The following is a 16655-nucleotide window of genomic DNA, read 5'->3' on the forward strand; positions in this document are numbered from 1 at the left end:
CCTCTAGCAGTTCCCCTGCACTCCGGGAGTTCTGAAAGGTTTCATTCGTTCTGAGACCACATCTGCCACCTCCTTCAGAACCCCGAGACATAGACCATCTGATCCTGATGATTCAGTAAAGTATTGATTTAATAATAATAAAAAAAAGACCCGAGCTCCTCACTGCTGAAGAGAAATAACCTTATTTCCCAATGCCAAAACAGCATAAAATCCTAATGAATATGGCTTCTTATGCTTTGCTGAATCTTATGACTTCCAAATCCTTCTTAGTTAAGTAGCAAAATTCTAATTACACATTTGCAGGTAAGCCATTCAGGAAACAGATTACAAATAAACAAAAAAACCCAAGCTAATACAGCTTTGGGGCAAGAAGGAACACTTTGCGCACATAAAAAGAATTGTTTTCACATCCCTGCGAGTTGCCCTTTTAACCGTCTTGTTATTTGCAGTCTTTTAGGACCAAAGGTTTCTCTGCTTCTCCCCTGGGTTTCTTGTCACGCCTCACATAGAGGCATTCCTCTCGAGCTGTATGGTTAAAGGGCCTCGAAAGGCAGCTCTAGAATTGCCAGTCATTCATAGACTGGGGCCTCTGCAAGCAATAACAACTAACTGGAGACCTTCTGCACTTTGGTGAAAGGGATGGTGAGGGAAAGCAGCTAAAAGAGCAGGCAAGCTGAGGGAATTGACTCCGGCCAAGCCAACTAATTCACAGCTGCAATTTTGTTTGCTTGCTCAGCTGTTCTTGAATCCCATAGCTCATTTAACAGAGGTTTGTGATGAGGAAGCAGAAAATAATTAAACCAAGGAAATAATTCACCAAGTTGACATGAGGGGACCAATTTCACATAGGGAATGCCACTTTTCTCAGTTAGAAAGGAGAACGGAATGCCAGGCTCAACTATTTGCATCTTGGCTAATTTTAAAACATGCCAATTTAAACTGGCCACATTTAGAAAAGGAACACGTAGAAATATTTTGAAAGTAGAGCATCTGGCAATAAATTCCTAGTTTTATAAAAGCACACTTCACATTACATAAATATTTTGTTTTCCTTAATAAAATAGAATGCAGAATTGTATCTTAAGGAGAATCCAACGCTTAGAAATAATTTTGACTTAGGACGAATATAGAATAGAATAGAACAGAATTCTTTATTGGCCAAGTGTGATTGGACACACAAGGAATTTGTCTTTGGTGCATATGCTCTAAGTGTACATAGAAAGACAAGATAGAAAAGTTTAACTGTATTCATCTCAAGGAGTATTATCAACCTATATGCTGAACATGAGGGCTGAACATTGAGTCATCTTTTCTTAGCCATTTATGAAGATAATACTGTACATTTGGGGTGTGGTGCCCACATGACCGTACCATACCTTTCTAACCACATGATCATTGCCTTGAAAAGTTAGTCTCTCTGAAATTTGCATTCCTCCAACTCTTTGAACAGCATAGCCTGCTCAGAGCAGAGAGTGTAAAAGATTTCCAAAAGAATATTTATGCTATGATGCCACTTTTCTTCCACCTTGCTTTCCACCCTCCCAGTGCGCAAGCTTCCGCAACTTCATCTGCTCCTGAATATGCAAGAGGCATAAATGTTTATGATGTTTACACTTCTCTGCTTTGTCTCAACAAACTCTCTGGGAAGTGACAAATACAGCTGCACTCCCGGGATGCAGAATACAGTTCCTACCACCCGCTTGCCATGTTACACTGACACCACCTCACTAAATAATTAGGCTGGCAATTAGCTTGTTAGCAGCAAAATGATTTGTTTGGGATGCACAGGCAGGTGCCACACCGATGCCGGGTCAGAGCAAAATCACCTATTTAGGATAAAGAAAATGGATTGGATGGCTTCCCTAAGGACAAGAGGACATTGGCTACAATGTGAAATTCTCCTACACGTCTGTCTCAGCCAGCCACGCCATATATGAAACATCATTTTATTCTTGCAACTGTTCACTGTCCCAGCACAAGACCACTTATATCAGGGCTGCTATAGAATGGAATGGGATGGGATGGGGATGGGGATGGGGATAGGGATAGGGATAGGGATAGGGATAGGGATAGGGATAGGGATAGGGATAGGGATAGGGATAGGGATAGGGATAGGGATAGGGATAGGGATAGGGATAGGGATAGGGATAGGGATAGGGATAGGGATAGGGATAGGGATAGGGATAGAATAGCAGAGTTGGAATGGACCTTGGAGGTCTTCTAGTCCAACCCCCTGCTTAGGCAGGAAACCCTACACCACTTCCGACAAATGGTTATCCAACATCTTCTTAGGAAGCAGGCATCTGGCTCTCAGTATCTTTATTGTCCTGCCAACAATGGCAGATAACTAATGGACTCAATTTTACAAATAACTGGATATTCTACAACTACCCCTATTAATTGGAACAGTTTGTTTTCCCTGTACCTAGGAATGTGTCAGATCTGTATATAATAGTGGAGTTTAGCTCCCAATTGTGTTTTGTTGATAGAACACCGTCAGACACTTTGCATCCATTTGTCCATAACACAAATGTTTTCAAATCACAGACAGGAATGAAGGATGACAAACCATATAAATACACTAAACTTTTCTACTGGGTTACAAACTGACCAATAACTCTTTTGATTGGAAAAGGAATTTCCTATTAATTTTTTTCTGATATATTTTTATTGAAACCTATAATGGGGCTGAATGTGGATCATTTCCTTCTGAGTTATACTTTGGGTATAGGAAATGATTATGCGATAGAATTCATGTCTAAGCTGCCACTCAGAAGTAGCTACACAATGGGAACATCATTTTGCACCGGACTTGGATAGCACTCTAGCTTATTCACTGGTCTTTTGTAGAAATTGTATTTTAGAAATAAACAAAAAGATACTGTATGGGAAGTTAAAAGTGCCATAGCAAAGCAATGGAGTAAAATTGTGGAGTTATCCAGGCCACCTAGCAGGATTTTGAAGGCAAAAAAAAAAAGTATAATTACAATGGCCTGAGTAAATGAATTAACTGGTTTCTAAAAACGATTTCTCCAAGCAGGGCAATTTATTTATTAGAAATATATGATTTTCAATCTAAATTTTAAACACACACTACAGGCAGTCAAAGTTCTCCAGGTTTTTCTCTCAAATGGAAGAAAGAATCATCTTATAGTACATACTGTGAAACACAGATATATCACTTAAAAAAATCCAAAGAATGATGTTTTTGAAACAGTTAAAGGTTTTTACATGGCTAATTAGTCAACTTTTCTATTAAATCACACACAATAATTAACTCAGAATTATTTAATTGGTTGGGAGCCCTACTTTAATTTACCACACATTTAATTAAGCTGGTGAATCAAATCTTCAAATCTTAGTGTTTGGCTTTCTCAAACAATACTGTGAAACTATTGTTCACTTTAAAAGGTTGCATTATGTCTCTTCCTCTGTCAAATGGAAGGAAAAAATTGCTGAAATTAAAGGTTCTAGACCAATTATGCTTAAAATGTGAGGGGGCTGGAAGCAACAGCTAGAGAATAAGAAGCAGAATACAGCTGAGCACACACATAAAAGAAAGCACGTAACATAAAATCCTGCTAGTAAAATGTTGAAGCTCCAACACTTCCTTAAAAGACGCAGTGCATATTCAGAGGGGTGGGGGAAGCATTTTGCAAGAGTGAAACATGGATGTTTTTCTGATTCATTACTTCACTTCAAGCCCACTTATGAGGGCAGTGAAGGGGTGGATAGGAAAGACAATATTCATTCATTAAGGTTTATTAAGTGGCTAGTCATTTAGCTATCCCTTCGAGCTATTCATTTCTGGGCTTTGTGACATCTTCAAAAGAAAAATGAACTCGGTGATGATCACCTTTGTTTCATTTATTTGTAAAAGGCATACTGAAATTTGACAGAAAGGGGTTTGTGACAAAAAAAATTTTTTTAAAAACCCTCACAACCTATTTCGAAAGTAATTCCATCACACATTAGAGCAGGGCTATCATCCTCCCGGCCCGCAGGCCAGATGCATCACACGCTGGCCACGCCCGGTTTAGCGAAGGGGGGAAAGGTCCCAATATATCACGTGAGACCACCGTGATGACGTGAGTTTGGCACCCCTGCATTACAGCCAAGCAGTACTTCAGATTCCAAAGCAAAAAGATGCTTCAGGGCACACTGGGCGCTCATGTATCACTCATCTGCCCTGTTTAAAATCAGCTTCATTTATTCCTGATTTATTTGTTTTATATTCTGCCTTTATTTAATATAGGGACTCAACCTGGCCCTCCCAGCTGCATTGCAGTCCCTGGAAAAGATGTATTTGCTTTAAAAGGAGTTGCAGAGAGGCATGACTGCATATCCCACCATCATCTGAAACACTTTTCACTTTAGAATTTAGAGTGTTGTGCACACACCCGTGTACACAAAGTCCCAGTAAAGTTGATGACAAGTTCTTCCAATTGACTATGAAGACTGCAGTCTCAATCCTAAATTCCAGTACTAATCAAAAACTGCTATTCATACATAGTTCCATAACATATAGTTATTGACTGAGATGGGTAGCTATAGAAATTCAATGAATGAATGAATGAATGAATGAATGAATGAATGAATGAATGAATGAATGAATGAATGAATGAATGAAACCATCTCGAACTGAAGGGGTTAAAAATAATATTGCTTTTATTTCATGGCACAAGTTTCACTGCAAATTGTACAGCACAAGTCCAGAAGAAAGAATCTGTGGCCCTAACCCAGGAACTTCCTCACTGTAATCAGCCCCTATCCCTATGATTCTCTTTCCATTTTTGTCACCACTATAACTAAGATGCATAAATCAGTCAGGACAACTTTGGGTTATGAGCAAACAGTGCCCCAGTAACACACTTCTACACTGAGAAAAAAAAAATCAGCTGAAGATACAACTTATTTCTTTTTTAATAAAATTGTTATTGAAGATTCTTTAACAGGATAAAAACAATGCGAATATTAGAAAAGGGGAAAAAAATAAGAAATGGTGAATAAGTACGAAAAAATAGAAAATAAGAAGAAATAAAAAATCACAAAGAAGCAGCTTCCAATCTTTTTGAAATGGCTATAAATGCACCTCCACTCTCTCTCCCCCCCCTCCCTCTCTCGTTATATATCATGATTCCCTTGTTTCCATAAACTACTCTTTATAATCTTCAAAGCCATAATCACAAATCCATTTTTTCTTTTTTTTCAGCTAAAAGTCCATAAGAGGTAAGATAGAACTTATTTCTCATTCCTGGAAGAGTTTATGGGGGGGGGGGAATCGAATAGCCTGATTCTCCCATTAGGATGCCATACAGTAAGAATCATATCATATTAATGTCTTGTCTACATAAATTCAGCAAGAGAGCCAATTTGGCCACTCTTTTACTCCCTAAAGCAGGTGCTGGCTCTAACATGGATCCACAAATGGAACAGGAAGAAGACAGAAGAAACCACAAGACAGGGGGCTCTTGGTGTTCAGTAGAGCATCCCAGGCCCAGATCACATTTTCAGTCTGATGCATTCCTGGTCCAAAGCCAAGGAGCAAACAAACTGGAATGAGCTCTCCAGCCAAATGTGTTCAGTTCCTCCACATCAGGAAATAACTACAAATATCTCTGGATCCCCCCTTTGGTGATCAATCCATCTGGATTCAACACATTCAGAATCAAGACATCAAGAATCCTAGGAACTATGTTAATATCATAAACATTAAAAGACTGGTCCACACGGTATGTTTCCTGTCCGCACAAAAAGTCCTGGTCTTTCTCAGATATGCACAAATATATGCCTGTATGCAGGTGAATATATTGTGTGATCAAATTTTCATAAATCGAGCCTTCACTGTAGTCCATGTCCATAGCTTAACTTTATTTTTTCAACTGTTGTGATTGGTAATGGATGAGCTCCTCTAACTCCAATTCAAATCTGGATCAGCAATTATAAGCATCAGTGGAGAATACTGGAAAATATAGGACACTGAGTCCTGGTTGCATCTCATCACAGTGGTGTATCATTTCCGCTTATCCCATTAAGAAAAAAAAGCTGTGGTCCATGTCATGCAGAATGAACAAAACTGGGCAAATACATCTCAAGGTTGGTTTCTAAAAGTCCAGAAAACTGTGGGCAATTCCACAATACACTCCCAGAGCCTTGGGGGAAAACTTATACAGTTTCTGTGCTTGCCTTTAAGCCATAAGGGAGAAGACGGCATACCTTGTTCATTCTGAGAATTACACGAGATTATTAACAGTTCCATGGAATCTTAAAAATCCCCCCTTCTGAAGGATGTTCTTGAATTAAGATGATTGCCCAAGACTTGGCATTTAAAATAATGCATTAATTTGTGTGTAGAATGTTATTTGGGTTTTAAGAGCTTCTCAAGCAAATGATGTTTCATTAGTAGTAAACCCAAATACATAACACTGGGCAAATTTATATTCTGGAACAGGTAATTACAAAATTTGCTTGTATAAACACTTGCAATAATGGGAATCACCACAGACTGCAACCACAATCATGAACTCACCTAGTGTGTTTTTTTTCCTGTTAATGTTATTTGAGATTGCTTGCATTAATCATTAAGACAAACTTATGCAAACCACTGAATATAAGACACAGTAACTCCGTGATGGCGAACCTATGGCATGTGTGCCAGAGGTGGCATGCAGCACCATCTCTGTGGGCACTTGAACCATCTCCCCAGCTCAGCTCTGCTGTGCATGCGCACTTACCTCCCACCAGCCAGCTGGTCTTCAGGTCTCTACCACGCATGTGCGGGGGGCGGGACACATGCAAGGGGCCACGCATGTATGTGGGGGGGCATGGGGGCATGCGGGAGCACACATGCATGTGGGGGGATGGGTTGCATGTGGGGGCTGTGAGCATGCACAGGGGATGGGGCACATGTAGTTGGCAGGGTGCACATATGCAGTGACGCGGGGAGCATGTGGGAGCATGTGCATACGCCCAGGGATGTGGGGTGCATGCAGGGGGTACACATGTATTGCATTTTGGGAGTTTGCATGTGCCCACGCACACTTTGGGCACTCCATTTGGAAAAGGTTAGCCGTCACGGCAGTAACTGATTCTAGGAACAGATCTAAACCCCAAGTTGTTTCATCAACGTTCTTTCACATTAATTTGCCATCTAGACTTTTTAAAAAGTTCCACTGAAAGATTGGTAGGGTTAATGAAAAAGAATCTTTGCAAGATTCACGGCAAAATGGATGTTTTAAATTCTTTCTCCATCTTACATGCCCGTGATTTCACCTACACCCTGTAGTAGATATACTGTTATGCCTACTGTATAGAATACAAATATATGAATACCATGGATATTCACCAAATGGTAAGTGATACAAAAGCAAGGATAATCCTGCCCTTGATCTTATTCCAGCAGTTCAATATTTAATGGAAACCACCAATACATGAATCGCATCAGCAGCATTTCACTCCATTCAAAAAAATCAATCCCAAGCTTGCTATGCGCTTCAGAAATACTGCTCACCAGCAGCAACCACGCTTTGCCTAATTTTTGAAAACTGTGGATTTTCTCCCCTGAAGGTAACAGGAGCTTATGATGACCTTGGGGCTGCAGACATGAGAGTTAAGTGTTTTTTTAAGCCAATGTTATAGATCTGATCAGTGGTGGAATTCAATTTTTTTTACTACCGGTTCTGTGGGCGTGGCTTGGTGGGTGTGGTATGGCTTGGTGGGCATGGCAGGGGAAGGATACTGCAAAATCCCCATTCCCTTCCCACTCCTGGGGAAAGGATATTGCAAAATGGTATTTGCCGGTTCTCCAAACTACTCAAAATTTCCGCTACCGGTTCTTCAGAACCTGCTGAATTTCATCCCTGGGTCTGATCCATATACCTCCTTTCCCAATTCATCCTTGCTGGGAGGTTTTCCAGCTTGGATCATTTTGCAAAAGGAGCAAATAAGCCCAAAGAAAAGATGGTGTCAAATTCTATCTCTTGACACTTCTGCTGCTCTGCAATTCCTAAGACTTTTCAGAATGTTTCGGGGGGGGGGGGGAGTTATAGGCTCAAAGACTCCAATTCCCTTCCCTGACAAGAAGCTCAACATGGAAGAGGCGGACTCCTTGCCTAATAATGGTCTACACCAGATCCATAAAGGAGGAACTTCTACAAATTCTCTTTTTTTTTTTGAGAGCCTGAACCGAAGAACTGGCAGAACTCAATGCATTGGGAAATTCTTGGCAGCCCAAGACCCATTAAGCATTGTCATTCTCAAATTCAATATTTCAAAGTGTTTTTGCAACTAAAGGTACATTTTAGTGAAAGCTTTTTCCAAAAATTGGGCAGAGAAAACCAGGGAGGGCTACTTTTCTGCTCAGGTGCATTATTTGTCAGCATAGGACCAAACATTCATGGATACATTTCTTTAGTTCCATGTTTTTTGTGACACTTTCCTGAAGTTTCCATCCAAAAGGGAGTTCATCTGATCTGCGCCATATTTGGTCTCCTAGAAAGATGAAGAGATTGAGGACAAGAAAACAGAAGAAGAGTGGAGAAAGTCTTATCTTTCCCCTCAGTCAGCAGTTATGTGACCCAGCAGGCAGCAGTGTAACAATTTCATCCCTTTCCACCAGAATCGAATTAGTCTGAAGCCAAAATCAGATTTCTGAGCCCAGCATTCTTGACAGCAAACCCTTTACTTTGTCAGGCAGCTGTTAACTGTATCCCTCGGAGCTTGAAGAGCTTGAAGGAGGGGCTGACTGGGACAATTACAAATGGATCTCTGTGCACAACCACCCCAGGTGGAAGCAGCTGAACCACCTGCTCCCACAGAGTAGCTCCATGTACCTGCCAGATCTGTAATTTATAAGCCGACAAACTGAAAAATAAATCCAATTCTATACTTCTTCCTCTAGATATCTAAGCAGGACAGAGATTCCAAACAACATATGGTCCTGTCACATACCTGCATCCTTGGATCTAAAAAACAAAGTGTGTTATCACTGGCTATATACGTACTTAATTGGCAGAAATTAGGTTGGTTCTAACATGGCAATACATTCACTGTGGCACCAAAAGTGTCTATACAAAATTACTTCTCCTGCATTCTAGATAATATTAAGGAAAAATCTGTAACAAGTAGGTTAATTGCAACATCTTTTTGCTCTTTAATCATGAACACATTCTTTTTGCAGACTAGGTCATAGAACTGCAAGTTAGAAGTTGCTGAACTTACAACTGCCTTGATCTTTATCACTGGTCATGCTGCCCAAGGACTTTAGAAGTAATAATTTATCAACATATGCAAGACCAATAAATTTCCATCCCTGTCTTTGAGACTAAAATCTCAAGGCCCAGAAAACTAGATTGTTATCTTTTATTTTCTACTTTTTTATTTTCTTTTTTCCCCCCAGTTTCTTTTGTTTTTCCTCCAAACAAAATCTCCTATAGAGGAAAACTTGGAATAACTGAATGTCTTTAAAATTGCTCATATCAGCAGTTAAATGTGAATACGCCCTTAAACTGAACTAAGGATTAACTCTGGCTTAGCTAGAAATCAGCATAAAAACACCAGGTTAATTATAAGACAATGCACTGCTAAAAGTTGGAAGCAAGAGACCATCTGCAATAAGAGGAATATTTAGGTTTGGTGTATGAAATGAAAATGGAGACAGATGAATAGAATTCTGCCAAGAAAATTCACTGTTTATAGCAAATACCTTCTTCAACAATCTAAAAGACTACATATGGACATCATTGAATGGACATAGCAAAACAAAACTTTCTTTATAAACATGCAAAAATAGAAAAGTTTTCTTCAGTCAATAAAAATGAGAGCTGATGATGATTACAACTGGCATAAAATGGTCCTTCTAAAATTACAATTCAAATAAAATAATGAGTTCTACAATGTATACTCTCAGCAATATTCTACATGATTATATGGTAAAAATAAAATATCTATTGATTCAGTTTTGATAGGCTACCTTAAGAACTTTGGGGTGAAATGTGTGTCATCATTAAAGATGGAGAAAACAAAAATATCCCAGAATGAAAAAGCAAAAGGAGGGAATAGTCAGTCACAAAATTATGTAGAATATTGCTGAGACCACATGTGGTAAAAAGAGGAAAACTGCCCAATTCAACATTGAGTTCCAGAAAAGAGAAAGATAAGAAAAAGCAGTACAAAAAATGTAGGAGTAACAATTGGATGGCAAGGACAACAATTTTTAAAATTAATTACAGAAGTCAGGGAAATGTTTTAATCAAAAAATGGGCAAAATAAATTGGCAAAGAATGCAAAGATCTACTGGAAAAAGAAAATATAAACAAAAATTAAGTCAAACAGATGAAAGTACAGTACAAAGAAATCTCAAAATTCATGATACATGTGATACATCGCTGGACTAGAATCAAACATTATGGAAAATTAAATGGATCCTAGAAAATACTTGTACCAACCATACTAAAAGAACCAACAAAACACCATCAAAACTGTTGGATTTCTTGTCAAGAGAATACAAAAGTCAGTCTGCTATTCAATATTTTAAAAAATATAAAATAGTGCAAATAGTGCCAATCCAAAGCACAAAGCAGAAAAGTTCAAGTAATACCAGCCTTTATCTTGCTAAACTCAAAAATTGCAGGATGGTAACTTGAATAAAAGCCATAAAAGAAAGAGACATCTGCTACCTGGGAGAAAGACTCTGACAGATCTAGAAAAAATACTAAAGTGCAGAGATATCACATGGGCAAGGAAAGAACAGATTGTCAAGGTTTTCCCAGCTGTAACATATGGTTGTGAAAGCTGGACCCTTAGAAAGGCTGAACAAAGAAAATGGAAGTTTCTGAATTGCGATACCGAAGAAAACTGTTGAAAAATAATTCAGACTACAAGAAAAAAAATCATAAAGTACTAAATGAAGTAATCTTAGATTGCTCATTGAAAACACTAATAATGAAGTTCAAGTTTTAATATTTTGGACACACAATGCAAAGCAAGAGTCAAGGAATATTCTAATGCTTGGAAAAACTGAAGGCAGCCAAAAGGAGGAGGAGGAGATCTGTCACCGATGACCTAAACATGAGCTTACAAGAAAAAGTCACTGACAGACAATTGTGGTAAAATTACATCTATTGAGTCACAAAGAGCCAGAGGCAATCGAATAAGCAGCAAGAAGAAATTAGCGATCCAAATGATGCAAATTGATCCATCCCTTTGTTTTGTCTTATGAACCATTCAAACATCCCTAAATGCTGTGTGACAACAACTTGGGCTGGAAATAGAAGCTGTTCTCGGGTGTCGAAAACAAGTGACCTGCACTCCATTTTGCTCTTTTGCCACTCTAATAAAACCAGGTGTGGGTACTTCCTTTCATCAGCCAGCTATTTCCAAGCCTGCCCATCCTTTTATCCAAGGCCCTCCAGGTATCAGGTAACAAATCCTGCAGCTATACAAGCTGGAGATGACAGGAGTTGCTTTTTGACATGGCTGGTGGGGGTAAGAAAAGGTGTGACTTTATGAATGTTTACTCATTCTGAGCTATACCAAAGAGTACCAAACTTTCTCTTAAAAAATATTTTGTTTCAGTTTTCTGGCCACAAGCAATTCTGAGCCATTTTGATGCCCTGGACCTTGATTTTAATATGACATAATTATATGATCACTTCTTATTTTGGAAGATCTGTGCTGTAGGATTTTACCAATTTTTTAAAATAATTTTCAAAACAAATTATGAGGAAGTAGGAGGGGAAGAAGCCTCCTCCTTCCAACAAGGAGGGGACGCAGTGGCTCAGTGGCTAAGATGCTAAGCTTGTCAATCAAAAGGTCAGCAGTTCAGCAGTTCAAATCCCTAGTGCCGCATAATTTGTCCCAGCTTCTGCCAACCTAACAGTTCGAAAGCATGTAAAAATGGTGTGAATGTAAGCCTTTAGCATTTAGTCATGCCGGCCACATGACCATGGAGACATCTTCAGACAGCGCTGGGTCTTCAGCTTTGAAACAGAGATGAGCACCGCCCCCTAGACTAGCACCTATGTGCGAGGGAAACTTTTACCTTTACTTTTTTTAGAAGGGGAACTGCTTTTTTGTCCAGATGAAGACCCAAGATAATTGCAGTTTGATTTACCAAACAGAACTACTGGTCCTCCGTCTCTTGGTTTGTTTTTAAATCAACAGAGTAGAAAATGCTACCTAATTAGGGGCAGGGAGCCCTGAATCAATATCTCCCGCTCCCAGTTATGAAGCTCACAAGCAGGTCTTAAGCTATTTTACTCTCTTTCACCAGGGATAGTGACTACACAGATTTCCTGTGAGAATAAAAAATAACAGAGCACCATATACTTGCCTATCATACTCGGATGTTTTGAAGATGATGGTTAAAATGTTACTGCAATTCTGAATACCTTTCGCTTTTTCAAAATGAAGATGGTAATTTAGTGAACTACTAGAACAAGAACCTTTAAGCTCCTGAAAGCTATTTCTGAACAAGCTGTGTTTTGTCAAGAGTGGTATTTTTATGTCATGTGTTGGCAACATGGGAAACATGGGAAATTCTTTATTGCACAAGAATGGAGGAAAAAAACACGAGGACTATTATCTCTACCCATTACTCATCTAATTTTCAAATGGTTGTATAAGGTTTCCCCTTCCACTGCTGTTAAGAACACACTAAAACCAGGCAAGTCAACCAAATCGGAAATATATTCAGACTATCCTATTCAGAAAGATTATTGAAGTTATGAAAGTAAAGAACTACAAGTGCAAGTGTTTATACGCTGCATTCCCATCTCAACTGCTAATACCAACAGCATAATACTTCACAGTTTATAATAGCATTCCAGTTTTAATCTCTCCCGTTTCTTATGGAGACAGCATCCAGCAAGCTAAATTCTAGTAGTTATTTCTTGGCTAGCAGACACATACAGCTTCTAAGGCTTCCAAAAGCCATGGAAATAACACCCCTTATATAAATCTATGCAACATGGCACTTCCCCCCACATTTTAAATACAGTGCCCACAATTCTGTCCCACTGAATCTTTCTGATTGGGGCTGGTAAGGTCCCAAACATTTGGAATGAATCAGATTTCTTGTCCTCCACAAATAAGGGGAAATTTGTGCCCTTTTTGGTAATTTGTGGATTCTCCTTCATATCATCTCCATTTTCCTAAGACAATGATAGCAATTCAATGTCTGGAAGCCAAACATTACTACTTACTACTACTACTTTTAATGGTATAGCATAGATAGTCACCCTATCAGGGAGATGAGTGGCATATGAATTTAATAAATAGCACACCAGTACCAAATGTCTAATTTTAATGGAAGACACTTTATTTGTCCACATTTTATTTGCCCTTTTGTTTTAGGTTAGTTTTTAGTTTCCTTTTCCATATGGTTGTTGACTTGTATGACACAAGCCACTCTGGGAAGAGCAAAGAAGTTTCTAAAATAATCCTGAGGTTCATTATTTCTAATGATACTTGGAATAGCTTCTGCCAATGCCCTTTATGTTTAAATCACACAAAAAAATTGGATTAGATTACATTTTAAGGGCAATGTCCTGGCAGTATGAACTGTTCCACAGTGAATAAACTGCTTCAAAATATGCTGGACTCAATTTTGTTTAAAAAATTTCATTTTAAATGATTTTATTATGTTTTATAAAGCACACATATAAAAAAGAATATAAACTAATGATCAAAAGAAATGATAAAGAATAAATAGAAATGGGGATCAAAGTGTTGTGGTCTGTCTACGGAGCCTACGGAGCTGGCAACAGAGTCAGACAGCAATGAGGCTGAGGTGAAGCCAGTGCCATTGGAAAGTGAGGTGCACACACCAGAGCCTCCAGAGACTGATTGTAATGAGGCAGAGGAACAAGAGGAGCCTGTTCCTAATGCACCAAGAGCTGCCAGAAGGCAAGAGCAGCTGAAGCTTCGCCAGAAAACAACGTTGTAGCTGAATCTTCTGCTTTGTCTACGTCTTTGTTTTTGTGGCTTCTGGACGTTTGCCAGGAAGGGCTTTGGCAGTTTGCCTAATTGGACTAAGGTTTGCGAGTTAACTGAGGAATTTGTGTTGGGAGGCATTTGTTTTAATTTGAGTTGAACGATACTGGGAATGAAGTAATTCCCAGCTGTTCGAATAAAGTTTGTTTGTTTTTCCACAGAAAAACTAGTTTATTACTACCTACTTGGGCCTGGGTCACAACACAAAGTGTGTTAAAATATAAAGAAAAGAAAAGCAAAAAACAAATATATATCAAGAATGAGTTCCAACTTCTTCTTCCAAAAATATAAAGAACACTTTCGAATATTAATTTAGTAGATTATTTATTAGTTTTATTATAGTTTAAGACTACAATAAAATGTCCATTCACCACAAAAATGGAGGAAATGAAAAAGTTCCCCTTTTTAAATTTAACAATCATAAAATACATATGTCAAAATTTGATTTTTCTTCATCTCATGCAAAAAGCCCTACCAAAACTGAGTACTCAAACATTTGGAACCTACCCACTGTACATTTCTTGAATTGGTAACTGCAATTTCTTCCAAGTCTATTATTCAATAATTTAAGAAAATAAAAAAGCTAGCATCATTCCATATCCTATGCATCTAATTTCTTCTTAAAAATAAAATGCATCTGAACTGAGGGCAAGGTTTAATTGATTTTATATATTAATCAAATTGTTAATAGTTTTATTCCAAATCATACAGATGGTAATTTTAAACAGTTCTTTTATGGGTTGGTCCAAAATTTAAAGACACTTTTGAACCAAGGATTGGTCGAATCCATGGAATTTGAGATCCGATTCCAATCCCTCATATTTCAATCACTGCAACTGCCATGTTTCCCCAAAAATAAGACCCTGTCTTATTTTATTATTTTTTTTGAATCCCCAAATAAGCCCTTGGCCTTGTTTTCAGGGATATCTTATTATTTTGGGGTGTGTGGAGCATGACGGGGATCCTCTTGCTGTCTTATTTGATTTCCAGCTCTGTCTCCCTAACCCTTACCAGAGGAAATGGCAGGGACCAGCTGCGCATGCGTTTAGATATTTTCGGAGAGGGCTTATTTTTAGGGAAACACAGTATCACTCTTCAATTCAATTGAGAGTTAGGGCAATTTTCTTCAACCTGGGATCTGTTTTAGGTATATTAACCTTGTCTGCGTGAAATTGCCCATACCAATCCATTTCTGAAAGATCTTTTTTTATATTGTATTTTTAACATAGCTTTTATGTTACATTCCTGTCCTCATTATGACTATTTGAAATGCCCACCCAATTATGCACAATCTGAAAAAAAGGAACCCAGCTATACAACTCAGTAAAACAAAGCAGGCTCCTCACCCAGCCTCACTGCAGGCTTTACACAATGGAATAGGGCAATAAAGCTCTTGTGTTTGTCTTAGCAACAGCCTATGGCAAATACCTCCCTTAGGACAGAGCCAAGCAACTTTCCCTTTGTTGAGAAAGAACATCGCCCGTCTTTTACTTTGACTTATCCCTTCCCTGCAGGACAACAGTTTATTTCTAATTGCCCTCAAAACTTGACACTCCAGTTGTGCTTGATACACACCTTTGACCTGGGAAAGTCTTTTTCCTGCCAGTAAGAAAGACTGTTGACTATACAGTTGCTTTGTATTCCCATATGTCTAAACCAAAAAGCTGCCTAATATCCCCTCTCACATCCTATGAGGTTTGGATGCAGTGGGGATATTACATCAAAGTGACTTGAAGAATACTTGACATTTTCCACCCAGCTAAGGATCTGGACTGCCAGGAAGGCTGTTCACATGATAAGGAGTGTGTGCAATCACCAGCTTTACCTGTCAGAACTTGCCATGGAAGCGATAGCAAAAAGTAAATGCTAAAGAAACTCAGGCCGACACGTTTATCAAACTTAATCCTGGTTCCTGAGCTTCTCATCCAGTCTTTCTCAGCTTTAGTGCCTTCCAGATGCATGTATAGCAATTTCGCAAAATTTGAGCATCACTGTGTTGAAAATTTTGGGAAGTAATCTTTACAAAAGTAGAAAATGCCCAAGCTGGGAATTTGCTTAAATTCCATCTATGCTTGTGAAAAAAATATTCATAAAAACATAAAAAGAAACTCTAAATATGCACCAAAATTAATACAGATCTTTGACCTACAGCAGTATAGATTTATCTGGATAGTAGGAAGAGTCGTTTTAAATACCTTTTTACTCTAAGAATATTTAGTATCTGGTGTTTATCTATATATATAAAAGCGAAAACCACTCATGCCGCGATCACGAAATCTCCAGAACCGTAAAGCCTACAAACTTGAAATTTGGCACGTATGTTCCTCTTGGCTTCTAGGTGCTTGCTAAGAAAGGATTTTTCAAAATGACCATCAGATCATTAGTATTCCTTATATTATTATTAACATGCTCTGATGCTAATTAGTTAGATGTTCTAATCTTCCTTCCCAATCTGAAAATAACTCTGGAGAGAATGGGATAGGAGAGGAGAGGCTTCTGTGGGACAACCCTGAGGGAGAGAAGGGGATAGGATAGGATAGGATAGGATAGGATAGGATAGGATAGGATAGGATAGGATAGGATAGGATAGGATAGGATAGGATAGGATAGGATAGGATAGGATAGGATAGGGTTCGATTCTGTGAGGCAAGGCTGAGGGAGAG

The 16655-nt window shown here is 38.6% G+C and overlaps 1 protein-coding gene across 7 annotated transcripts in view; it reads right to left on the reverse strand.

The window, feature by feature from the left end:
* Window positions 1-16655, reverse strand: part of PLXNA1 (plexin A1) — a 405135-nt gene that overhangs the window by 332100 nt on the left and 56380 nt on the right. The window lies entirely within an intron of this gene.

The sequence above is a fragment of the Ahaetulla prasina genome, chromosome 2 (assembly GCF_028640845.1).
Source record: "Ahaetulla prasina isolate Xishuangbanna chromosome 2, ASM2864084v1, whole genome shotgun sequence".
In the NCBI taxonomy this organism is placed as follows: domain Eukaryota; kingdom Metazoa; phylum Chordata; class Lepidosauria; order Squamata; family Colubridae; genus Ahaetulla; species Ahaetulla prasina.